General features: G+C 40.6%; 1 long non-coding RNA gene across 4 annotated transcripts; it reads left to right on the top strand.

The window, feature by feature from the left end:
- Positions 1-3,867: 3,867 nt before the first annotated feature.
- Positions 3,868-26,290, top strand: LOC146441767 (uncharacterized). 4 transcript variants are annotated; one of them, XR_014850038.1, is made up of 4 exons: positions 3,868-9,933; positions 21,206-24,727; positions 25,511-25,704; positions 25,741-26,290. It is a non-coding gene; the product is annotated as an uncharacterized LOC146441767 (long non-coding RNA). The 4 variants fall into 4 exon arrangements; XR_014850039.1 differs by having other exon boundaries at positions 21,206-25,704; positions 25,741-25,943; positions 25,980-26,290; XR_014850036.1 differs by having other exon boundaries at positions 21,206-25,704.
- Positions 26,291-26,295: the final 5 nt, after the last annotated feature.

Below are 26,295 nucleotides of genomic sequence, written 5' to 3'. Positions count from 1 at the left end.
AAGTTTTAAAGTCAGACACATCTAGGAGTATTGTGTTAATACTCTGTGTACAAACAACAGGTGTAAAAGTTCAAGCACCGAAAACTAACATATTGTAAACTCAGGAGAGAAATTAAAAGGAGAATCAAACTGAGAGAAATACTGGGGCAGATCTACTTCTGTCAGTATTGACTGCTTTGGTATGAGTTGTATCAACCCTTCTTGTTCACCCTTCTTCCCTACCCTCTCCAGGCAGACCCTGCCACACATTTACCTTTGGTCTGTACATATATTGTCCATTTGATATGTGTTAATGTGTTACATTTTCTGTAACTTGCATGCATGCTTCCTGTGTGTATTTTATCAGGCAGGTGTGAAGCTCTCTGTCTTCCTGCATAGGTGGGCCAGGCCTTCAAACTTTACAAAAGTAAGTGGCTACTGGAAATCTGATTCAGTAGTCCATGGTGCCTATAAAATGTCCTCTCTCCCTGCTGGCAGCCAGTGCAATTCCCCTTCTCCTTACCATGTGTAATCCAGCTAACCCAATGCAGCACTATCTGTGGGGATAGGGTGAGTTCCTACCATTTTCAGATGTGTTGGGTTTTGCAGCTGTGCTCAGAACAAGCCTCCACGTTGCAAGCAGGCTCCAAGCCACTCCACAGCATCAGAAACGTGGGCACTGATGGAATTTTGATATTGCTGTGGCACTTACCAAGGAATGGGGAAACAAACTTCCCCCTATTCTGGATATTTATTTTGTCACAGCTGTGTTCACGGACAATCCACGTGATTCCTGTCTGCTGTGGCACGGGGCAAAGCATATGCAGCTCGCACACATGCGACCTTTTGTGCCTAAGCAAATGCATATTGAAGAGAGAGCAACTCTAAAACCTATATATTTAAATGTGAATATTATAATACCGTCTTCGTAATTATCATTCCCCTTGCTAGTTTCCAAGATGCTCTGGGAGGATCAAAACACAGCTGCTTCCCTACTGAGAATTTTCACACTTATCCCAGCCCCAGGTTTGTTTCCGTCCCGGCCAACAGACGGCTCGGAGCTGCTGGTCCCCGGGCATGGCAGAGCTACGACTGTTGACTGTTACTTTTGAAAGAAGGCTAAAAACTGACAGGCTGTTTGAATACAACTAAGGAGGGAGAAGGAAAAGGACTTCACTCAATCCAAATTATGGTCTTGCGAATCTTGACTGTTTTCCTTTAAGCCAACTCCAACTAGCGGGTTTTTTTTCCCCTCGTGTCTACAGGAACATCAGCATTTGAAACACCAATGTGGGCTTAAGGAGAAAATGGATTTTCACCATATGAACTGTATGCATAATTTCCAGATAGGAAATGGCATGTTACTTTATTCACATACATTCACATTCATTTATTCACATGAAAAATAGTTCATATTCTCAGCTATGATTGACATAAGGTACGAAGAGGATTTCTTCTGTAAAAAAGCAAACAAATTATGAGGAGTAGGAAGCAATAAGGTTGTTTATTAACACTCTTCTATCTTCACCCTCCTGCCCACCCCATCACCCATAAGATGGCATTCCAAATCCTTGACACAAAATGATAATATATAATATCAACCATACGTTCTCTGCCATTCCCATCTGAACCTCCAGCACTGCAAATGTAGTCATCTTCTTTCCACAGCGGGAAATAGCAAACATTCATACTTGTGCATTACCTTTATTTGGCACTCAAACCCCTGTGAAGTAGAAATTTTACCATTTAGCACCATCCCAGCCTCACAAAATACAGCTTTTCAAAGGATAAAGATAAGCCTACGGTGTCTGAACAGATTCAAGACACTTTACTAGCATTCTCGCATGGCTCCTGTTTGATTTGCATGATTATTCGGGTGATGGAGGTTAACTACCCTGAGCAATGGGAGGAAATCAAACCATGATCTTACTTGCATAAATATGCATAGATTGAGGGGTTTTATTTCATTTCCTTCAAGATTACTGGCAATGCCTATAGTAACGCCTATTTTGTTAATTTTAGCTTTTATTACAGCCATCTCCAGGAAACAGCAACATTCCCAGAGATAGTCCTTGAGCAGAAAAGAAACTACATTCACGGAATACATTTCTCGTTGTAAATTATTTACCCGAGGCAAAAATGTTTATCAGCCTTTCTAATTTTGTGGCATAGAACAGCTCCTGGTGCATGGTGAGCTCAACAATTAACTGGTTGCACTGATGTTTAAAAAAAAAAAAATAAACAAGCAGTGCCAAACACAAAGGTAGTTTTCCGCCATTTACATCAAGGGACAATATTATGCTCATTTCACTTGTGCAAATTCTGGCACTGAATGAATCAAGACTGATTTTTTTTTTCCCCATGGTTTGGGTCAGAAATTGGGAAAATGAAATTTAATGAAAAATTTAGTCAAAGCAAAATTTAATAGTATGTTACAAAGATCTCAAAGTTTATAAATAACAGCAGGTAACTTCAAAGAATATCAGATAACTGTACTGGACTCAGATGGTGTGAATTCCCCATCACAGCAAGGCAAGAGGAGGAGGAGGAGCGATATCTGATCCTTCAAGGTTCAGTAAACGTGGAGCAATTGTAATTAATCTTAAGTGACTCGTGATGCAGTATCACTGTAGCACAGGACTGATGACAGGGAGGTGTTCCCAGGAGAGAGAGGTGAGTGATTTGGTGCCTCGTGGATGGTGCTCAGAGACATGGGAGAACTCTGACTTAGCAAATGTCAGGGTGCATCTAGAATGACTAGAGGTGAGCCAATGTCCTGGCGGTGACACCGAGGACAGGATTCCCTCCTGCCTGTTTACTAGCAATAGATACAAAGCACTTACCCTGGCCTGCCAGTTAGGGAAAGTTCCTCTCCTACCAGCACTATCATTTCTTCTTTGTTTTATAGATTTTAAATTAAACGCACCAAAGGAACAAAGAACTGTTCACATGTTTATGGAGCTTGCTAGAAAACTTGCAAAGGTCTGTGCCAGCTAGATCATTTCTCTGTAGATGCTTATGGCACAGACAACATGTGTGGTATGTCCTCAAGCATGCAGCTTCCCAAAGGGATAGAGAAAACAAATATGGGATGGAGGGAGTGGCCTCAGCAACATGTGGGAGCAGCCTGAGGTGGAAATGCCTGTTCAGGGATTTTGTCCTGCAATGGGAGACACTGAGATTAGAAACAAGGGTTTGGTGGTTCATTTCCCCAGAAGATTTTCCTTTAATATGAACTGAAATTTTTTAGAGGTAAATGTGTAATGCTTGGTAGAACTTAATTAATTGAAGTTGGCCAGAAGCCAGACCATCTAGCACTGTGATTGTTTCTGCTTCTGTTAGTTGAATACTAACCAGTTGTTTTGTTGGTTCAATACTTCCAGTGGGAGCACTGACACACATGCCAGGTGCTTCGGGAGGTGCTCTTTGCAAGAGGGCTCTTCCCAGTGAGTCTGAAATGGATCATGAAAAGATTGAGTAGCGTGGGGAATCACTGAGCCACTGGGCATATCCCCTTTCGGAATAAATGCTCTCTGTTACTCATGGTCTTCATCAGTGTTCTGGCTGTTAAACTGTGTGGATGAGAGAGACCTGATTCTGCCTTAAACAGCTTTGAGAGTTAATTGGTGTGGTGTGGTGTGGTGTGGTGTGGTGTGGTGTGGTGTGGTGTGGTGTGGTGTGGTGTGTGTGGTGTGGTGTGGTGTGGTGTGGTGTGGTGTGGTGTGGTGTGGTGTGGTGTGGTGTGGTGTGGTGTGGTGTGGTGTGGTGTGGTAGCATGACAGAATGGGTTTAGAGAGAAAGGGCAGGGAGAAATCAACAAGATACTCTATCACTCATTATAAATACATATGTATGTAATATACATATATGTGTGTGTACATATATGTATGTATATATGTGTGTATATAAATATTTCTCATCTAAACATAATTTATAAAAAGAGTTACATTATTTAGGTGTTTAACTTTCACTTCCATTCCCAGGAACAGTTTGTGTGTTTCTAAGTGTGGTTTTCCACTATTTTCTGGGCAGCAGGGCCTCATTACATGTGATGAAGTGTCTTTTCTAGTTTAGAGAGCAATGCTCCTGCTCCTGAAGTCAGTGTCCTTAAACTCAGGGCCTGCCCGTGGTGATCTCTCACCCAGAAGTTTTAGGTTACCAATGTTGCCTCTCATGTGCCCGTGGCAGCTGTCACCATCAGCCACCAAATACCTGCACTCCTGCTAGATCAGAAGCGATTTCAGTCAAATCATCAAAACCAATTAAAACAAATAACTAAGCACACAGAAGAATGCACTCAGCCTAAGATGATCCAGCAGACCAAAGCATCTGTGCACCCAGCTGTTTGGTGTACAAAGCAGATGTGACAAGATGTTTGGGCCTGGTGTTGTTTATGTATCGGGAGACTTGGGCTGCATGGATTCACAGGCTGTAACAAATGTCCTCATTTATCCTTGCTTGTTCTTATGCTACAGCCTATTCCAGGGGACAGACACGTGGCATACAGAGAACCCAATGTATCAGGAACACTGAAATCTTGTACATTTGCTGACAGGTCTCTATAAAAGCCAGATCAGTGAATAAAAGCTCTTTTGGAGCTTCTAATTCTTAATTTATTTTTTTTTAACTCTTATGGAGAGTTTCTTCAGAATTATGGAATAAAACAAAATTATTCTTGGTGTCCTTACACAATTGTTATTCAATGAAATTCCCACAGGCTTATGGTAATGTGTTCTGACTCATAGGATTTTATAGTGTGGATCTCCTAATATTTGGGATTTCAATTCAAGCACTGATTTTGGAGTCAAATACTTTGTGAGAATCTCATTCTGTCCTCAACTTCTTACCCCCCAGAGTTTTGATCTCTTCTGGTTGCAGAGAAAAACTGGAAACATAACCCATAGTAAGTCTCAAACACCAGACGGCAAACAGAAATATACAACATTTATTTATTTTTTTTTTTTATTCTCCTGATTTTTAACACTTAGAGTTGGCAATATTGCAATTGGAATTTGGTTTGAATGAAGACTATGGGCTGAATGCCAGCTTACTCTTTCTGTCTCTCTCTGAAGAAAAGCAATGCTTGGAAATGCCTGGAAATGAAGGGCCTGATTCCCAACTTCCTTCCATGGCAGCTCATGCTGCCTTACCCTGCTTGTAAGCCTAGATTCAAATATTCATGTATTTCCAAACTGTGTCCAAATCCAAACAGTAGAAATAGTGTTTTTCTTTAGAACATGATAACCTCAGGTTAAAAAATACTTTCAGTTCTGTGATATGTGAAATCTGGATCTATTTTAAATAAGGCCATCTCTACTTAAAACCCATCTCTGAAACTCCTGAAATAGGGTATGTTGAATAATCTGAGAACATTTTTTTTTAAATAAAATTTTTACTCTCTTGTTTCTTCTGCAAGTTTTTTCCGCTACTAATATAATGAAGCAACAACTAAAACACTGATTATATTGTCCAAGTAAAATGGCTTCTGAATTCACATGCCCAGACTGTCATGCTTCCTCAGAGCCACTAAATACTGGAATTCAGTAGAAAAAGGAAAGTTGGTTCACCTGCTTCAAAAAATTCCAGGAATTTTAGTGAATGTAGTATTTTCTACCAAAAATTTCCAAATTTCTGTTGGTTTGCCTACAAATAATTTAATCTTCTCTTTTTGGATTGGAAGAGGTTGGTTTGTTGATTTCTTTTTAATTAATGAGAGATTATTGTGAGGAAATTAGCCTTACATCTCCCCCATACCACCCCAAATCCTTTGTGTACCTAAATATAGCAGAGCACCAAGGGTGAACTGAGTGTGTACATGTTCCTGTACTGCCAGCAATGTTTCTTACACTGCTCAAACAGCACAGGCTCACAACTTACAAAAGGTAGTTGGCACAGCTTTCAGGTTTATGGCTTGGGTTTGAGGCTCTGGACCTCAGTGTGCTCTGGTGAACCATAATGAGCATTTTGAACAGTACAGAGGAAACGTTGTTCTTACAACAAAGGATGTTGTTGACAAGGTGAAAAGTTTGGTGGGTCACATGAAATGGAACTGGTGCTACAGGTTTTGAGTGTTGTCTCCTGACAATTCATGCATTAAGTCACAATATACTCATATATAGATGGAATGCATCCAAGAATCAATGGGGAAGGAAGAAAACATCTGCTCTGAAGGCTCAAGTTTGATGGAAATGATCCATAAGCATTGTCCTGGTGCTTCTCTCCATAGTGAGTAACATAGGGGACTGATTGTCATGCCTCAGAAAGGATGTTCATTGTAGCAACAGGTAAATAATCCAAATTTGTCCTGGTCTGGTGCATTTCCCAGTGCAATGCACCCCCCCAGTCCTGCAGCATGCACTCTCACCCGAGCAATGCATGAGGGGTGCCAGAAGCTGGGCACTGCTGTTCTCAGAACTTCCTCACCCACTGACTTTCCCTGCAAGTGCAAGGTTCCTGCAGCAGCAGTGTATTACCTCAGCTGCCAGTGTCTTGTGTCACTGAAATATTTTCCATCAAAGGGAAACCTCTGCGAAGCAGCAGAGCACAAGGGCTGGCTGTCAGCTTAAACTCTTGTAATACTTAACCCATTGCCTTCCCTCCACAGCAGCTCTTCAGATGAAAAAGATTCTCTTTGCTTTTGATAAGTCTCCTCCTGCCACAGACTAGTGCAAATATTTGATACTGTAGAAAATCAGATATATTGGCAGCAGGCTGCTGAGGCTCTCTTATGAGTCTATTTTATCTTTTAGAACTTTTCTGCCATTTGTGGCCATGGAATAAGTTCAGTACTACTATAAAATTTGAAGTTTGCTGCTGTTTGCTGGGGAGAGATAGAAAATTTTTGTATCACACAGAGCAGTCAGAGGATGTCACTGAAGCTTCCTGATCTCTACAGACTCCATCACGCCCACCCTTTCTCTTGTGGAGAACAGACAGGAAAACAACCATTCATATATGCATAAACATACCGTATCTTTGCATACACTACAAAAACTTGCCTGGGCACTGCAGTGCAAACATTGGAGAAATACTTTTGTAGCAGAAAGCTGAGTATTATGCCAGCGCACCGGAAGCAAAGCTATGGCTACTTGTAACTTGTGACAGCAAACACTAATGGCTCTTTTAATTAGACATGTTTTTGTTGTCCTCATTCCTTATCGGTGCAACGTAACCGATGGGTTTCCCTTGAAAATCCAGATGAGCTCACCTCTGCTGCTGACACGCAGAGCCACTGGTCTGGTGTCACCGGTGAGCCATGTGCACATCACATGCTGGTGGCATGACAAAGGCAAGATGGGTTCTGCCTCCAAAAGCCTGCTTACATATGTTCTTTCTTGTACAGTTTTAGCTGTCATGTGGCAGAGGATATCAGAGACCTTACACGTGGGACGGATTGTTTACAATTACGCGCCCAGCAAAGGACCAGAAGTTATGACGAAAAAATTGAAATGTGATTTCTCATCTCAGCAAGTCAGATCAGCAGTTATCCTTGCTACTGTGCCCCACCAGCATGAACTGTGACAGAGCAAGAGAGCTATTCAGATTCCACACACTGTGCTGGCCTGGGGTGACCCTTGGGTCCTGAATCCATTTTATTGTCTCAGGGTAAATTTAAAGCCTAGCAGGAACTGAAGGGGACTGAAAAAGACAAGCTTTTTATAACATAGCTTTTAATAAAAGCTATATAGTTATGTGGAGTTTCGTTGGGTTTTTTACAACCATCCTTTTCCTGGCATTTAGTTTCATGGTTTTTTGGGTTTTTTTAGTTTTTCAGTCTCCAAACCATGAAAAAAAAAAAAGCATCAGCTATCAGTAGAAAAATAATTTCCCATGGAAAGAACCCCACATAGGGTAATATCATCAGGGTGACATGTTTTTAAAGGAAAGCCTCTAAAGGCAGGTATGTAGATCCATTCCTGTTTAGTCACCTAAGTAAATGGATTAACTTATAGAGCATTAAGCATGTGCAGTTCCCACTGAGTCTGAACACCTGTCCATGATTTAGTGGGGATTTCACTGCCCAGTTCTGGAAGCACAGATGTGAAATTAGCAGTTTTGATTTTAAAACCCAGACCTCACTTTACAGACAATCAGAATTTGTATTTTTCTTTTTTCATTTTTTTTTTTTTTAGAAAATGAAAACATTCACTGTAGTGGAAAAAGAAACAGCACTGGACAAATTAATTACAGGAAAATGTAAAAGATTTGATTCTGTTATGATTAGCGTACAGAAATCTTGACTTATGTGAGGCTTGATAAGTCTCTTTCATGTTGAAATCAGTCTGAAAAGGGAATTCATGTTGCGAGTAGGAAGTACTGAGAGAGATTTTAAAAAAAACAAAAACCAAACAAAACTGTAAGCTTTCCAAAACATTTCAAATTTAAACAAAATCCACCTTAGGAGGCTCCATTTCAGCTTTCTTCTGTAACTTAGTAACTTTCTAGTTAAGTATGCTGACAAGCAAAACATTAAAGGATTTTTCCCTAACCTCACCCCTTTCTAGGAATTCATTGTTTAGTGTGACTAAAAATGCCACTCTGCATATAGAGAATAACCTATTCCCTACAAAAGCACGTGGGCAGTGGGTATCTCAAAATCCTGGGCATATGATGATGGCAATATCAAGTGAATCAGGCGTCCTGAGTCAGCACGCTGAATGAAGTGTTCCAAACCTCTGTAAAGGGCAATTCCCTCGGGTCAAGTTCAGGTCACTAGAGCAGTGCAGGGAAACCCGTACAGAAAACACTGTACAGGCCTCAATTTACAGGCTTGATTTATGGCTGCAGCTCAGTACTTTCAGCCCTTTCAGGGGACTCTTACATTGAAAAGCTGAGCTAATTATCTGAAAATAACATCTGTTGCATTCAAGTTCCAAAGCATGCACCTATTAACAAGGAGGATCAGAAAAGCACTGATTATTTACACATCATCTATTTTAACTACCTGGTAGCAGTGCTGGAATCATAATAATTTCCTGATCCCTGCATCCCTAATCACAGAACAAGAGCTCGTGGATCCTCCAGGAGACACCCGAATAATTAACATGCCTTTGAAACATCTTCACCTTAACAAACGCAGTGGGACTAAGAGCACAGCTTTGCAACTAGACCAAGAGATAAAAAATGCCAACCATTAAAAAGCAGGTTTGCCAAATCTGCTGCTGAGTTGCTTTTTCCTTGCATATCTGTGTATCTGCTGTTGTACAAAGGAGCTTTCAAGAACTGGCCTGAAGAAGCATTCTCATTCTTTCTTCCCATAAAAAAGCAGACCTGGCACAGGCACAGTAAATAAAAATAACAAGCATATGATGCCCAAGATGCATGTGAACATTAAGTGACGTTGGCAGCCCCCGCAAATAGAACTCCGGTTAAAAATAGCCTTTGTCTAAATGTGGAAAGTGAGTAAATATAGTAGCAGTTTCAGCTTACTACAGAGGCTTACAGGCTCCAAGTAACAGAGCTTATTATAGAGCATGTGCGTCAGCAAAGGGGAGAAAAGGGAGGAAAAGAAAGACGACGCATTCTGCAATTAGTATCTACAATGAGACACAAATTAACTTTTCCCCTCATTATTTTTCTTGTTGTTTGAGAATTGTTACAGGGCTAAAGAGGAAAGAGCAGGGATTGAGAAAGCTGAAGCTAGCACCAAAGAGCAGCACAGGTAACTTTCTGCACAAAGGCTGATTGCACAGAAAATGAGATGTAAACAGAGACAACAGGACAGACTGTGATCTCAGGTTCTCTTGAGACAAATAAGGAGTATCGTAACCTGGCTAGAGGGAGCTCTCCTGGATTTGCTTCCCTCACTTGACTGAACATAAGCCAGTGAGCCAGCTTTTGAACTGACTAAACAGAAAGCAACATCAATGCTTTCACCTGCCTCTATTCACTCCCTACTTTCAAGGAAACCTTGCAAGTTTTTTCAGTGATTGCAGAACTTTCTTCACTGATTCAGTAAGTCTGCTCCACCCCATGTCTTACTTCATAAACAATTTGCTATGCAGCTGAAGCAGGGAAAGACCACAAACAAAACCTGTGGGATATCTTATACCTGAGGAAAAGTACCTGCTGTGTAATGCATGTGTATATTTAAGTAACCTCCCCAGGATGTTATCTCTAAGCATGATATTGCTGGCAGGGAATCCTTCAATATTTTTAACATTCTCTTTTGGTTGATTTGACAAAAAGGAGAGAAACATTCCCTGGTTTGTGTCTCTGGTCTCCTCAAATCAGAGGGAGGGTGGGAAAGATCCTTTGTATTTCTTTCAATGCTCAATTCCATTAAAGCAGAACTCCCCAAAGTCCAAAATCTTCCCCTCATTCATGCAGAAAAGGACACTTTTCACAGGATTCAGTGAGTTTCTGCTTCTGTATACAGTTTCTTATCTTTTCACTTTGCATTGACAAGAATGGGGTGACAGTGCATAACAGAAAAAATAAATGGTTGGGAGCATTAGATGAGATACAGCATGATATAAAAGTTGTGGCCAGCTAAGAGTTGTCAGCAAAGTTGCCTTATTCAAATGGCATGGTAAATAAATGTTATAAATTCCTAAGTAGATCCTAAATTAGCTTTTGGCATAGTGCATCACTATAACAAGTTAATTTCGCAGCTCCAAGGAATAGCCTTATATGGTTCACTTAAGTAATCATGCTAAATGAATGTTTAAGTGAGAACCATTTGCCAAATGCAAAGCAAGTACCATATATAACCTCTTACACAACTACATAACACAGCAATGCTGGCTGGTTTTCAAAATTCTGGGGTTTGTACAGATTATACCTGCTAACTTCAACCAACACCTGAGCCAAAAAAGGAGCTACCTGGAAAATACTGCCATGACTGGTTAGGATTAATAATTTAGCGTTTATCCTGGTCTGTCTTCCTCATCATGCAGAAGATTCCCTTCCCTTCCCTTCCCTTCCCTATTCCAAACATGTAATTTCCTTATAACAAACAATAGTTTGGGCAATCTTCCTTGCTTTCATTGTTTTGCTAAGAAAGAAGAAATAAGAAAGGAAGGGAAGGAGAGAAGTGATGTGCCAAAACCTTCAATTATTATCTCAAAAGAAATTGAGCCTCCTTCTAGTCTGGTGCATCCTTGTCCCAGTATTTGTGCTGTTTCTCTGGCTTTCTTCTCTTACAGCCATCAGTGGCTGAAAAAATGTATTCAGGAACGGCAGTTACAACATAATCTGTGTAAGCTTAATACTGATTGCTTCTCCCTTCCCCATCCTTGCATCCTCCACCACCTATAAATATGGCAAGTTAAACTATTAGGGATAACTGAAAAAGTTCAGACAGACATGCCTGCGACTATTAGTCATCATTCATGCATTGTACCAAAATAACCTGCAATAGATGCCGTCTTGTTTCTTGCTAGAGAGTGCTGTTGAGTTCTTGCATTCACAATAAATCTGTTTGGAAGACTGCCCTAAAGAGTTGCCATGGTGATTATTTTGGTACCATAAAGTAGAAGAAGCTAAAGTACTTACTAGCCCTATCCAAAATCTTGTCTTTTGGGGAGAAAAAAAAAAAAGAAATCAGCAGATGGCATTTGTCAGAAATTCAGCATTCTGATTATTACTGATGTGTTTTTGGAGGAATTCTGGGGTTTGAGGTTTTCTGGCCAGAAAAAGGAAAGTGAATGGGGTGAGGGGAAGGGAATGGAAAAAAAAATGAATTCAGTATATCTGAAATCCCTTTAGCTCGCACTATTACAACATTTAGAAATAGTTGAAACAGTAGGTGCTAAGTAATGAAAATCTTCGAAAGAGTCTCCTTCCAGACTATTTACTAAATACTTAACATACTGTAAGCTGAAGAAGAGGAAATTGTTATCTCCTTGTGAAAACATCACAGACTTCCAAATGGTTAATTATAGCTCCCTTTTGCACCTTTCTTATGATGGAATCTCAACAGGAACGTGAGAAATGTCCCAAAGAAATCCATGTATCAGTCTTTCTACTTGGCATAGTAGAGGCACATGAATGCAGCTCTTCAAATTACACAGTGTATTTGGTGTGACTGTAATAGAAAAGGTGAATGTAGGTTGATTTAGTGAAATTAGTGCACCATTTCACTTCAGTTAAAAAAAAAAAAAAAGCGATCAGGTTAGCTGCTCATATACTTATTTGCTGAATTCTCCAGTCAGTCTAAGACCTGTATATGAATTATGCACAGATTTAAATTCCAAAGTATGGCATCAAACTGGGACAAGTCTGTGTGCGAGCATGCACCAGGACATGGTGCTGGGTGTCTGCAGAGCATTGAGGAGCAATGGCTGTTCCCACCAGCACAGCACAGACACCAGATGTGTCCTAGAAGCAGCACAGCTGCATTAGGTACAAGAGATGTGTCCCAGGCAGGGTGCTGTGCTGATAGGGCTATAAAGCTCCTCAGATTTGGAGTTAGCTCAGGTATTATTGCAGGAGGCTTCCTTCTTCGCATGATTTAGGGGAGTTGCAATGTGTCGTACGGCTTTCTTCATTCACAAGCTCTACTTTTGCTCCTTTTAGCTGTCAGTTTTGCTTTGAGGCAATAGCAGCCTCCACTTCTTCACATACAAAGAATCCAGAGTTTTGGTGAAAACCAGCTTTGTTTGCTTTAAACTTTATTTACTTAAAACTGTAAAATTGGCCCCTTCCTGGTGAAAGGTGCCAGCTGAACCGCTCCAGGAACTGAAACTCTTTATTCACTCTGGCGCTCCTTTGCAGCCCATTGGAGTCAATGACAAGCCTTTAATTGACCGGGTTTCTGGCTCCTGGGTCCAGCCTTGCCAGGGCCGGCAGCAGCTGTGCAAACTCCCTCGCACTCCCTCCCGGAGCAGCTCCGAGGGAGAGCTGGTCTGAGCTCCGGGGAGCTGGCTCTGCCTGAAATCCCACCCTGACCTGCAGCTGCCCAGCAGCGACGGGAATTCACCGAGCTGCTGCTTGGGGCTGCTTTCTTCCAAAGAAGCTGTGTTCAGAGCCAGGGGATAATGGGGTTTTGCTGTCTCTGACACCTCTGGTGTTTGTTCCCCATCTCTGCCCTGTGCCAAGCAGGGGTACGATGCCAGCAGGATGGATGTGAGAACAGGCAGCACCTCATCTCGTCTTGGGATCAGCTGGGTTCAGCTGCCACTCAGGACAGCTGGTCACTGATGTCCTTTGGGATTATCCTTGTTTCGCACTTTTCCATCTCTGTACTTAGAGTATGGGGTTTTTGCATTTTTGCTGCCAAAATCAAGAACCTGGCTTATGTGGGGAAATGCAAAAGGCAGAAAAAGGAAAAAAAATTCACAAATTCTCACCCCTACCTCCAGTTATGGCGCTTTTGGGGAGGGAGGGATTTATTGACAAATTTGCAGTAAAACTTGCATAGGACATGCTCTGTTAAGAAAGAAAAAAAACCCACAAAACCAAAACACCACCAAATAAAACTCATAAAAGCATAAGCAAAACCAACTTAACTAGCTTTGGTTTCCATTTCCATACAGCTGCCAAGAAGGTTTCAGAAATCACTTCTGGTCACTTTTGACCAAGTAAGATTGGAATCAGGTTAGTAACTGGTCTTAAGGACCCTGCTGCATCATAAACTTAATTAACAATCCAGGCTCTCTTAGCATCTTCTGCCCCTGCAGATCTGAAGAGTGACTCAACACTCCAGCAAAACAGGTGACAACTCTTCACAGGTAAAGGACAGGCAAAGTGAGATCTATGGTTAGAGAGGACAGAGATTAAGAGTCGTGTGACACAATAGGAAGCTCAACACAGCAGCTGAGGGTTGTATTGAAAGACTGAATCTGAAGGTAATTCAAATATATTGCACAGTCAGTAGAGACTTAAGAAAGTAGGGAAAGAGAGGAAAACTGATGTAATTTTATTCAGTTTGTTCCATTAATGGGAAGAGAAATTGCAAAGAGGTAGCATGTGCTGATAATTTATTGTTCACAAGTTTTGAACAGCTCCACGTCACTTCTAAAGACAACCATTAAGCACTGTGTGTGTGGTTCAAGTTTCCTGCTGTAGTAAGAATGTCATGTCTGAAAGCTTAATTTCACCATAACTCTCGAAATATTTACTGACACTTAAAAAATACCTCTCTGACTCATGTTATTACCGCCAAGATTTCCCTGAGGAAAATGTTTGTTTAATAATTGGCATATAACAGATGTCAGAATAAATAATAGAATATTAATCTAGGCAATTTTGGGGTGGCAAGTCTGAAATGCTACACTAGAAGTTCCAGCAAATAGTAACTGTAGAGCTCAAAAAAGTAAGAGAAAAGAGTCAGTAGCACTGTAGAATAAGCACACTCCATGGGCAGTGGGTAGGTATAAGCCACCTGAAGCCCTGGTTCAAAGTTATCTGAAATTATAAGAAGTACACTGTGGACTTGGATGGGAGTCATGACAAGTCCAGTTCTAGAGGCCTTGCACATTTTTCCCTTCATTTGAGGTACCATGGAACAATATTTGGCAAGAGGCTGTAGAAGATGGAGGCCTGGGGAGCAAGATACTGGGTGAAACCCTAGACTAGACAGCATCAGTGTTTGCTCACTTGACCTCTCTTTCTTTAATATATCTATAATTTGGATGGACTGACAAAAGCAAGCCTGGGCCTGCTGATTCTCTCCTAAAGCCTTACCTTAAATTTCTTACAATCCTGCACTAAATTGTCAGTGTGTTCATTTTTGCCTGTGTCAGTCTTATTTCCTCATTTCTTGATGGAATGAGTTGTCTAATTACTGCGACATCAATTCCTTCAGCAACTTCAAATAATTACATCTGTGTATTTCAATGACATGCTGAAGAGTTTGGGGGAGGTTTGCTTCAGGCTCAAAAGCATCAGGTGCCTCCTGATACACACACTTTCTGCCAAGATCTCCCTTCTTCCCCACTTTCTGAAACATCTAGAAACAAATATATGTCAGTTCTAATTAAAACAATCACCCAAGTGCTGGATCTGACTCAGGGATTATCATTGTGATTTTAAGAGCTGCTTTCTCTGCACTGTTGTATGAAGTGTCTCATTTTGTTTCTACTCTTCACATTTCAGTGATACCATATTTCAGTTTTTCCTTACCTTTATTTTCAAAAAAGTTATACAATTTCTCTTGCTGCATTTACATGTATTTAAGGGAGAAAGAAAAACAGTGATGAGCCAGAGAAATTTGCTGTATTCTGTTATTGCATTGGTATTGTCTGCTATGTGTTTTCTCTTGCTTAATGTGAAACCAGAACTGCAGTCCTGCCTGCCTCTCACTGAGCCAGGGAAGGGGCAGAGTGAGCTGTAGGAACAGCAGTGACAGGGGGGCACCACACTGGTCTCTACGACCAGCTCTTAAAAAAGAGCTTTTCCATACCAGTGTCAGATGAGAACACAGGATGCTGTCCCTGTATCCTGTACCATCACCTTACATTAGCAGAGAAACAACATGGTAAGCATACAGGCTCCCACCCCCAAAATAAGCAGCCACAAACCATCTGAGCAACATGTCAGAATTCACCCTTCCAAGCTTCACACATCTGCCAGTCACTTGAACTTTGAAGCATAAGAGGCAATTCTGGTGTGGATTCATCCCATTCTAATAAGGCCATGTAAATTAATTCAGATAACTTATGTCACAGAAACCCCTTTCTCCCTCTTCCCAGAAACAAAAGCTTACATGTTGTAAGGTCCATTTTATCTCTGTTAAGGGCATCTGGGGAAAAAATCTCATGCTCTTGGTAGAGAGGACACTTGAGGGAAGAAAATCAGTGATGCAAATGTACCTAACTGCACAGTCAGAAGACTACACTTAAAATAACCTTGGGCCCTTCTTACTAGAACATTGTACAGGGATGTGGGTGGAGGCTTTTTTAAACATTAATGCTCTCTGGCATATGTTCTAAATAAATGAGCGGAATGAAAAAGCATGGAAAAATATTTCGTACCGGGATTATTAATCTCTGTGGTATTCAGCCACTTCTTAGCAACAAACATTCCTCTGAGGAATTATTTCAGTCAGAACTCACTTCTTGGTCTTCAAGTCCTTTTGGGCATATTTGAATTACATTTGGTGCATGAAATATATTTTGGGGCATAACCACAGGGTAGTTTGGAAAGACCTTGGGGATAGTTTTGTACATAGGCTGTGAGCAGATCAATTGCATTTAAAATCATCCAGTTGGAATTCCAGTGTTCTTGAGGTAGTGGCTGCTTGAGATCAGCATGAAACAACTTCTGGCTGAACACATGCAAACTTGTTGTCAGATGCATGGTATCCATCCTTAATCACACTAAAACCCGTGATTAGAAAAGTTATGGAGAAGCTTAGTGATTGCAAGATTAGGTTTTTCCATTAATACTTCAGAGATCGTAATGAATTTTTCTTTTGCATGGGAAGCAATAGCATATTTTTTCTTTTAAAGGGTGCCATCAGCTTGAGAAGCTTACTTCAGCCTGCAGAGAGTTGCACAAAAGGCTGCACTGAAGATAAGGAGGGATTTTATAAATAGATTTTAACTACATATTTGGATAGTAACTTGGAAATTGCATATTCAGTGCTCACTCCAGTGGTCATTTATCAGAAAACTCCCATGATCCTGTGGCAATTCAGCACATTATGGGGCAATCCTGCATAGAAAAGTCACAGTGGATGATACAAGGAATAAGTTCCAAGAAGTCCCTTAAACCTCACACTTCTTTTCTGGCCTTAAAGAACAAAATCTTTGTAAACAATGACTACTGGGGTTGCTTGCCATCATCACTGCTTCTGTTCCTTTTCTGTGGAAGCAACCTTAAAGCTGTAATAATTTGATTAGCAACATAACACCTGCAATACCTATATTATATGTAGGTATACCAAAAGAGTGACATTTGGAAGGTCAAATGTAGCCAAGTGGAAGTATTGCTGTAAGCCCAACCTTCCTTTTGATGCTGCCAGGCTCGGTTCCTGCACTGAGCTTTCCACAGCTGGATCAAAGAAACCAAGCATGAATATTTTTCCCCTCAGAGCAATGTCATGCCAAATCTTTGACACAAAGCCAGAATGGTGTGTGTATTCAGAAGTTCATAATGGTTACAATCCACAGAGACTGTAAATGGCCCCTAATCTCACCTAAGCTGCAGGTATTTTCACATTGCAGACACACCTGAACCACTCACCTAGGTCCGTATTTCAGCCGGGGGGGAGAAATGGGCATTGCTGTTACACCTTTCCTTTGGAATGAAAGGTATTATGAGCTTTTAGTTCTCTCATGCTGGAAGACCCCAAAAGGAATTTCTTTGAAGTTGCCTGAGGCCATGAGGGATTGGCTGGAGCCAGAGAGCCACATGTAGACCCAGTCTCACCACTTTGACCCAGAATTATCCTGTGCAGGCATCTGACAAAAGAACCTGAGTTCAGACTCTCCCATTCTTTGGAAGCCATAAAAGACTGATACCTTCAAAGATCAAGACATTATGCTGGACACAGGTATTCCTAGAAATTACTCCTGATCACCCCATACCCTTCAGCTGAGGTTTGTAGACCAGAGGCACACATTGGTCTCCCCTCATGAAAAATGTGGTGCTGTTACTGCTGCTGTACCTTCTACTGTGTGCTCCCTCACCAAGCCCTGAGCCACTGAGCTGCATCTGCTGTCACAAGCTGCCCAGCTTTCTGCACCTCCCACAGCTGCCTCTGGATTCTGGGCATCTCACCAGGGGCTCACCCAACTCATCCAGCAGGAGGTAGAGGCAGCAGAGCACTCCATCTCAGCGCACAACTCAATATCGTGTTTCCTGGGTAATTGCTATTGTTTTATCCATTTGGTAACTAATTTTCATTGTGTATGCCAAGTTTCAGAGGCCAGTTAAACATTTGGCAACACTAAAAAATTAGCAGATTTTCATTTACGTAGCAGTAGTCTTTTGGCAATTGCATTGACTTACAGAAGAACACTTCTTTGAGGTTTATTGATACTACATATATTTCAGACATTTCCTAAAATAAATACTAATCCATTGCTAGAGAGATCATTAACAAGAATATTCAGTCATTGTTTCTCAATATCTATTTCCTGCACCCACAAAGTCTCCATTAGTCTGTCAGCAGTACTAACACCTATTTTACTTCACTGTGCCTGTCCTATAATTAAGTAAATAAATAAGAGGTAGAAATGCCAAATAAGGCCTTTGAAGACATTAATTTTTGTAGTCTCTTTTCCCATACTGTGGGGAGATAGGGATTGTTGTGCAGTCCCTCTTTCAGAATCAGCTCACATTTTGGTCTCCTCTAAGAATAATAGAGAAATCTATTTTGATTTCAACATCTGCTAGGCCAATGAATAGGAGATTTTCTATAGCTGAGATATTAAAAAATGCACAAGTTAATGTGTTAAATTCTGCTTGTCATTCAGTTTACTGCTGTGAAACTTGATGGGATAAAAATCCCGATTCCCCTGTGGAAAATTCTCACTAAAGCATAAAAAGGAGGAAAGAATGAAATGCTGTTTTGTAAATGTCCTTCTCTGGTTCTCTTGCAATTTACTACCTGGAATCTAATTTAAATTATGTAAATACAGTAAAATGTAACTTTAATCATAATTATCAGTCATCAGGTCTGGACTGCATAGCACACACAGCCTGACAAAGACCATTTTAAAGACAAAGTATCTAGCAGTTCTCTAACAGGTCTAATCCTTCATATTAGAGAAGGTGGAGGGGACTTGTTATTTTGATGAGGAGCATTTTTTATCAGGAGCAGTTCACAATGGAGGGGAAGACAGGCTTTCTTGCTTTCCCTGCATTTTTCTTCATTTCCTTTGTTTTCTTTAAAATTAAACTCTAGTAAACTTAATTTTTAAATGAAAAAAACCATTCGTCTAAAGAAAAATCTAAGTATAATTCAAAAGCTTTGAACTGAGCTGTCATTTCTTTTTGAAAGAAAACAATGTAATGAATTTTACACAGATGTTTCAATTAACTTGAATGGATATTTCTTAAAGGGAAAATATCTCCTCCTCATTCTGCTGTTAGAAACATGCATTGTTTTCACAAAAAGGTGTTTGCTGTTCTTGGTGCAGAAAGGGATCTCTGCCCTGATCTTTGCTGCTGTCTGTGTCAAGAAGCTGCAGAGGTGAGCCTTCTCCACTCCTAAATAAAAGGTCATTGTTGAGGGTGTCTGTCAGATCACATCCTTTTCTTTTTCATCCATTCAACCTGAGCACAAAATCATCTTTCCCTCACTTGTACCTCTTGTACAAGCAGTGGACACGAGGAGTGGAATGTTTCCAACTAAAGATGTTGCTGCTCACCAGGGTTGAGTATTCTTTTTCTCAAAGTGCAAGAGTGGGAAGGTGACCATGGGAGAAAATTGCCCAGCACAGTTAGCAGGTGGTAGGTTAAAGGCAGATGAAGAAATGACTGTTTCACACATCAGAGACCCATTATGGAATGTATTGCCATCGGATATTGGGGAGGCAGGAAGAGAAAAAATTATTCAAAGGGAGATTAAAACAAGTTCACTGGCAGCCTCTACAGTTATCATATGCTAAAGCGTAGAGACAATATCTGGCTCAAGAGGCCTCCACATTCCCAGTTTGCCGGCAAACCACTGAAAAGTATCTCTCTGTAACTGCCTTGTTCTGCTTCTCTTTCTCTAAACATCTGCTGCAGGCCACTGTCAGAAGGGGCAAGTTGGGCTGGCTGGACTCTGGCTGTGTCCCAGTGCAGCAGTTCCCGTGGCATTCGCTAAGGGGACGAGGCTATCGCACACCAGCCACAGAAGCTGACAAGATGCAGAAAGGAGTGCAAACCTAATTAATAGTGATGCAAGAGCAGCTCTGCAGGCACTGTGCCTCCCTGAGACATGACAGCTCCCAGGAGTGGCACGGGACTGATAGGGGCTCTGCACCACCCCTGGAGCATAGCCTGTTGCTTGATGCCATAGTTTAGTACTAAGTATGCAAGTGCATTTTCAACATAGCTGGTGGCAGAAATTGCACTTCTAAGCTGTCTGGTGGATTTATATGCTTAAAGGATTATGACTTACTGCAAACCAGTACCATTTGCAATGTTTTGCTTTCTATGCTACAGATCCAATTACTCGAGGGCATACTTGATTGTATATGTAGTTAGAATAGGGGTTTGCTCTGGTTATTTTACATTTTCATCACAGTAAGTTAATACAGAGGCAGACCTCAATCTACAGACTCATGCTAAACTTCAGCATTATTACTGAACTGAGTAAAGCTAAGTCTATGAGTAGGTAAAGAGGTAAAGAATTAAGCACAGACCTCAATAAATTGGCATCTCTAAGGATAGAATCACAGCACAAACAAATCAGGAGGGATATAAGCCACACCTAATCCTGCATGAATGGCAGCAATTGTTTGTGCCTGAGCACTCACACACAACCAGATTTTAACAAACAATTTCTGGGATAGGAAGCAGAATCTATTGTACATATTATTGTCCAAGTAAATATGAAAAGACTGCCAACTTTGTTTGAATAGGCCACCTGATCTCATTGGGAATGCAAAAGATGTGAAATGCACTTGCACAGAGCTGCTCATTCTGGTACTGGTACTGAGCTAGGAGGTGCACGTAGCACATACCTTGCCATGAAGGTAAGAGAGGAATGAACACACTGTGAGCCAAACCACAGGGACTGAGACCAGAGAGAATGTGGGAGAATGCACAGACAACTCCGTTCCACCTGCATTCCAGAGACACTGGGACCTCAGTGTCAGGGATCAGTTGTCCAGTACTGATACCAGCCCTGTGTGAAACTTTATACCCCAAAATCTCAGAAGGAAGGACTTACTCTTCTCTAGTTTTCATGTTAGAACTAGGACAGGATATGCCTGCCCAGGTGGAGTGAGCCGTGCAGTGAGCAGGATGTGCTCCAGTATGTCCACCCTGGGTTGAGAACAAATGCAATGGACAGGTGTGGCTCACACACATTTTCAATTGTTTGAACAATTGCATTAATTTTCGCTGAGAAAAAAACCTACCCAAAACCCCACAGAGGAGAAGGAGCCCTTTCAGATTCCCAGTAAGACCTTCATTATGAAGGTTCATAATGACCCTTCAGGGTTCATTAAGGACCAAGTTTTTCCAAGCTACTATTTTACTACCTTTTGGAAAAACTATTATGTGGCACAACTGGGACAATCCTTGCACAAGAAGCATGAGTAGATATTTTCTCTAATTGTGAGCAAGCATAGCCATAAAGAAGAATTTTGGTACCCATATCACCCTTCTTTTTTATTTCCAGGTAAGACCATCAGCACTTCATCCAGCTACTCAGACCAACTGTACTTCTTTCCTGACCTGCAGAAGCCTCTGCCCAGCAGGTTCTGATTTTATTTACTTCAGCTTGACAGCTATTCCGAGTATCTGTCTCTCTTCACCAGACATTTATGTAGCTCTGTAAACAACTACAGCATAAATAAGTAATGGGTGGTTATAGAGAGGACTGACTCTTTTTGGAGATGCATAGGAATAAGACAAAAGGCAATGGACACCAGTTGCAACAAGAGAAATTTCAACTAGATTTAAGAAAAAAAATCTGCATGATGAGAGGGGTCAAACACTGGAGGGGTAGCCCAGAAAGGATATAACATCAATCCTTGGAGATATTCAAATACCCACTGGACAAAGCCCTAAAAAACCTGCCCTATCTTTGGAGACAGTCCTGCTTAAGTTGGGTGTTGGACTAGCGACCTTCAGAGGTTCCCCTTTTCCTAAGTGATTCTGTAATGCTAGTAAATCTGCATCAAATAAATTCATTTTTGTAACTACTTACCAAAGGAGGCATTTTGTTATTAAAAGGGGAAAAAAAAGTTAATGGAACATGTTGATGTCTTTTAAAGAGTAGAGAAAAGGCCATACAATTAGAGGGAACTCAATTTTTAATGAGGAGGAGGAATCATATTAACACACAGCTGCAATTACAAAGCATAATAGTATTCTTCTGAGAGCCCAGGGTAAGGCTGTGCTTGTAGTTATTTAGCCATGTAGGGATAATATGGGTGCATGGAAGCTGGACTATTCATGCACTGAGGGTTTTGGTTACTTTTGTGAAAGTATACATTCTTTTGCACAGGTTCCCACTCCCAACCTAATATCCATTAGCTGCAGACTTTAGCCTCATGTTTTTCATCACTGAATTATCCAAAAGTTTGGCCATTAGGTAGAGAAAGCACTTCAAACACAGTCTGTCCAGATTCATACTTGAAGAATGTAAAACCAGATAAAATAGTGAAGCACCAGACTATAAGCTCAGGTGTAATTTTCCTCCTCTGGTTGTGTTTCAGATAGAGCTTGGTCCCTGGCTCCATACCCATTGTGTCTGATCAAAAGTGTTTTAGATCACTGCAAAAAACTGTAGTGACTAACTTCCCTCTCATGATCCCATGGTGCTACTACTACAGTTTTTACCATTCATCCCTCCTCCCCTACCTGGCACATCTTCTCTTTTATCTAGAAGGTTTCAGCACAGAGTGACAAGCAATGGTTCAAAGCATTCCAGCCCAGGGAAGGAGCAGGGAAGGTTGCAACCCCTATGCACAGTGTCTGCTCCCCATAGCAAAATCAATAATGTGCAGGGCAATAAAGGAGAGATTTCCCATGACTTAAAGAGGAATTTCTAGCTTGCTAGGATCAGTTGCTGTTCATTAGATATAAAATGTAGTTACTGAAATGCACTACTTCCAAGTCCCAAAAATTGCAGGAGCTCTCAAGATATAGAGAGAATGCCACAAAAAGCAAGAACAAAAATCAAGGATTTGTGCACAACTTACTTGCTAAATCTACAGCAACTGGGAACACTGCCAGACCAAACTGCTCCAATGAAGAGAGGCATTTGCCACAACAAACATTCCACTCCACATCCTGGATCACACAGTTTTAAAAAGACATATTTGAGCAGCAAATAAAATGCAATGACGATATCAAATTTAACATCAGAGAGGGATCTTTCAGTATCTGCCAGTCCTTTGAGTGTCAAATAGAGGGGGGAAAAATCAGAAAAGCTAAGACTCTGCTTTTTGCTTTCCACTGTTTATGATGAATAAGTCATATTCAGAGGACAGATAACTGTGAATATGTGAGCTGTGCTATGACCAGCTGGCCTATTTTGGATTTCAGCTGCAATACACAGATGGAAAGTATGTTTCTAGATTGCATGATTTCTTTCTAAAATGTGATTTTTTTTTTCAATCAGCAATTACTGAGGTTAAGGAGAAAGTGTAGCAGTTCCTTTGAAGCTTAAAGGGAGTTCAAAGATCATTCAAACACCATTTTCTGAATGTTTTTCTGGAGAGACCTGCACATCTTTTGTAACCTCACTGCTGAAATCTCAAACAGGTGAAAGAAATTATATGTTGTTTCACAGCTTGCCCTATGGATAAGGCATTAAAAAAGTCAAACTATTTGACAGAGAAATATGAAAGCTACCATGTGTATTTGCTGTCTCTGTCAACATGAGTTGCATTCCATTTGGGCAGGAGTCTTTCATTATCAACACCTTAAGGACATATAAAGAGCTGGAAAGAACAGAAAGTAGGACCATTTTAGGTGCCTTGAAGCACTGCTAGAGTCAAGTTGTTGAAAACAATCTCTCTTCTTTTGCAAGACCAATTTGCATACAAACTGCAGAGGCTGAATCAGTCCTCTCTTCGTACTTGGAGTGCTGCAAGGCAACATTTCTGGATTAAATTCCATTAATCATTCCTGGATCTCAGCTTTTTTCTTTCTTTTAAATCCATACACAAAACTTTACAAACTCACTCAGACTGATGTCTCATTTCAGATTAAAATTGCTATATCAATGTCCTGTTTAAGACCTATATATTTTACTTTGGTGTTTTAGGGATATATTATCAAGCAGGTCTAGTCCTTCCGAAATGCAGTGCCCACACACAACTAAGGCAGGATGCTATATGGGATGGGAAAAGGAATTGTTCCAGTCATACTCATGCACCCAGCTGATTTCTAGTCTCCCTCCATCAACAGATGAAAACTAGGAAAACTAAAACCAGGAAGCACAGCTTCCTAAAACCACAGCACTGTGTAGTCATATCTTTCTTAGGAGCCCTTTGCAAACCCCAAGGGTGACAACTGTCCAAGTATCCACACATGATGGAATCCAAAGCTCAAGATTTTATGTTTTCCCCATTTAGGAAAGTGAAAGAGCCAGCTCAGGCCTCAGCAAATGAAGACTAGGTTGGTCTGGTTATAAATAATTAGTTCTGGAAGTTGCCTCCACTTACATTCAATCTAGGCTTTGTTACATTGGTCAGGTGACAGTTGTTAAAGCAGGATTTTATTCCAAAAGCTGAAGGTGCACTAAGTGCAGCCACTTGCTGATGAAACAAGCACATAAATAACATGATTTTATTTTAGAGGCAGAAAAAAAACCCAGCAACTCCTGGCAATCCCCTGTTGTCTCCCTCCCCACATGCAAAACACTCTACAGCCTTTTTTATTCACCCATAAACAAATCAGTGGTTTAGCTCTCTTCTTGTACTGACAGGAAATGGTCTTCCGTGACCTGGAAAACTCAGCAAGTTTCTGAACAGATACATCCATATTTCTGGGTTGATTTCTTTGCTTATTCTTTAAGAGAAGCTTACAGATCTATTTTCACCAAAGACCTTGGCACTCTCATCAAGGAAAAAACCAACATTGTAAAAATCATATTTTTGGGAACCGCAAAATCATCTCTATTTAGCTTCATAATAAGCCATTTTCTCTTTCTTTGCAGATTGCTTGTAAGACAACAAAGAAACCTTGTGTAAGTAAACCTGTGCTGGAATGTTTTGCTATGCACCATGCTCATGTATTTTCACTGATCTATTACTGAGCAAGGGTAGCAAGTGACCTAGAGAAAACAACAACAACAACAAAAACAGAGTGCCATATGATAGAAAATATTTTCTTTATGTGTTCTATAGTAAAGTGTTGCAATATTCCCAAAATCGCAGCTACCCCTTTGGACAGCTCTCTAAAGAGGGAAAGACAGTATAGCCATAATCACAAAAACCAAATATATTTGATTAAGTCATAGACCAAAGAGTACCTTTCCTTTTCAATCAGATTCAACTCTGTTGAAATAATATGACAGAATTTTTGCCTCATGTTGATGCAAATAGGCAGTGTTCCAGATATCTCCACTGAGAATATCATTTTAAAACTAGGCAAACGAACAAAAAGAAAAGCCTCTTGAATAGTTTTAATTTTCTAGAATTTGCCAAGGCTGCTTACTGCTAGGCTACTCTCCCTGCAGCACTATTTTGTTGGACAGAGAGCCCAAGCCCTCTAGTTTCTTCAAGCCTTCTGCTTTGTAAGCATTACGCCCTTAGAATGGGCAACAATACACAATTATTTGAAACGTCAGAACAAAACAAAACAATTGACATCTAGAGTATCAGGTGTCAACTTCTCATAGCAAGCCATTTGTAACTAACCCTTACAAGAGAAAGGTCAGAGAAAAATTATCTTTTAAAGCATACAATGTGAGGAATTTTTCTTTAATTCATTCAGTTTTGTAATTCAAATTTTCTTTAATTCGTTTCAGAAGAGTTAAGAGAGCCCTACCATGAAGAGGAACAGTTTCTCAAAAGAGTGACTCTTCTGTCAGCTTCTTTTCCCCAAACGATCTAATACATATCTGTTAATTTTTATACTTACAACTATTTTCAAGCTTCTCAGCAAAACATTTAGAAGTGTCAGAGGTAAAATACCCTAATGCTTTTTCCTAAAGTTACTCCAGTATCTCTAATGTTTTGAGGAGTATTAGAGGTCAAGGTAGACTGAAATGGCTTATATTTTCCTTGTACATCTTCAGCATAGCTGCCTTTAAGTTTTGAGTCAAAAATAAGCAAGACAGCCCATTAATGGGCAGGGATGTATTTCTGAGCCCTCTTTGGTCATGTACATACAGGAGCACTCCAATATTTTTAAAAAAATGAATCAATTCTCCTGGCTTCCAATACCTATTATTGGAATAGGTAGGGATCCTAGTAGAATAGTACTAGGATACCTAGTAGGTGTCCATGGTATTTCCCTTCATAGGACTCAGGCAGCAAGGGAAGATTTAAGTCAGCATGTACCATTCATCCCAGGTTCTACAGTCTCCTGTGGACTTATACATAAGGTTAAATAGATGTAAATAAAAGGACAAAAGGGACAAAGAAATTAAGTCAAGAGTGCAAGACATACATTTCACGCTGATGAAAGAGTGACGTGTGTTTGCTCTCATGTCTGTACAGGGTGCTTGGGAGCTGTGGTAAGTCACTGGGAGAATCTTCAATATCAACTCCACCATTTCTCCATCCATGGAAAATATGACTATTAGTCATA

This window comes from Lichenostomus cassidix, chromosome 2, assembly GCF_008360975.1.
Source record: "Lichenostomus cassidix isolate B80296 chromosome 2, HeHo_3.0, whole genome shotgun sequence".
In the NCBI taxonomy this organism is placed as follows: domain Eukaryota; kingdom Metazoa; phylum Chordata; class Aves; order Passeriformes; family Meliphagidae; genus Lichenostomus; species Lichenostomus cassidix.
Note: the sequence above shows the minus strand (reverse complement) of the source record. Positions and strands in the feature narration are given on the sequence as shown.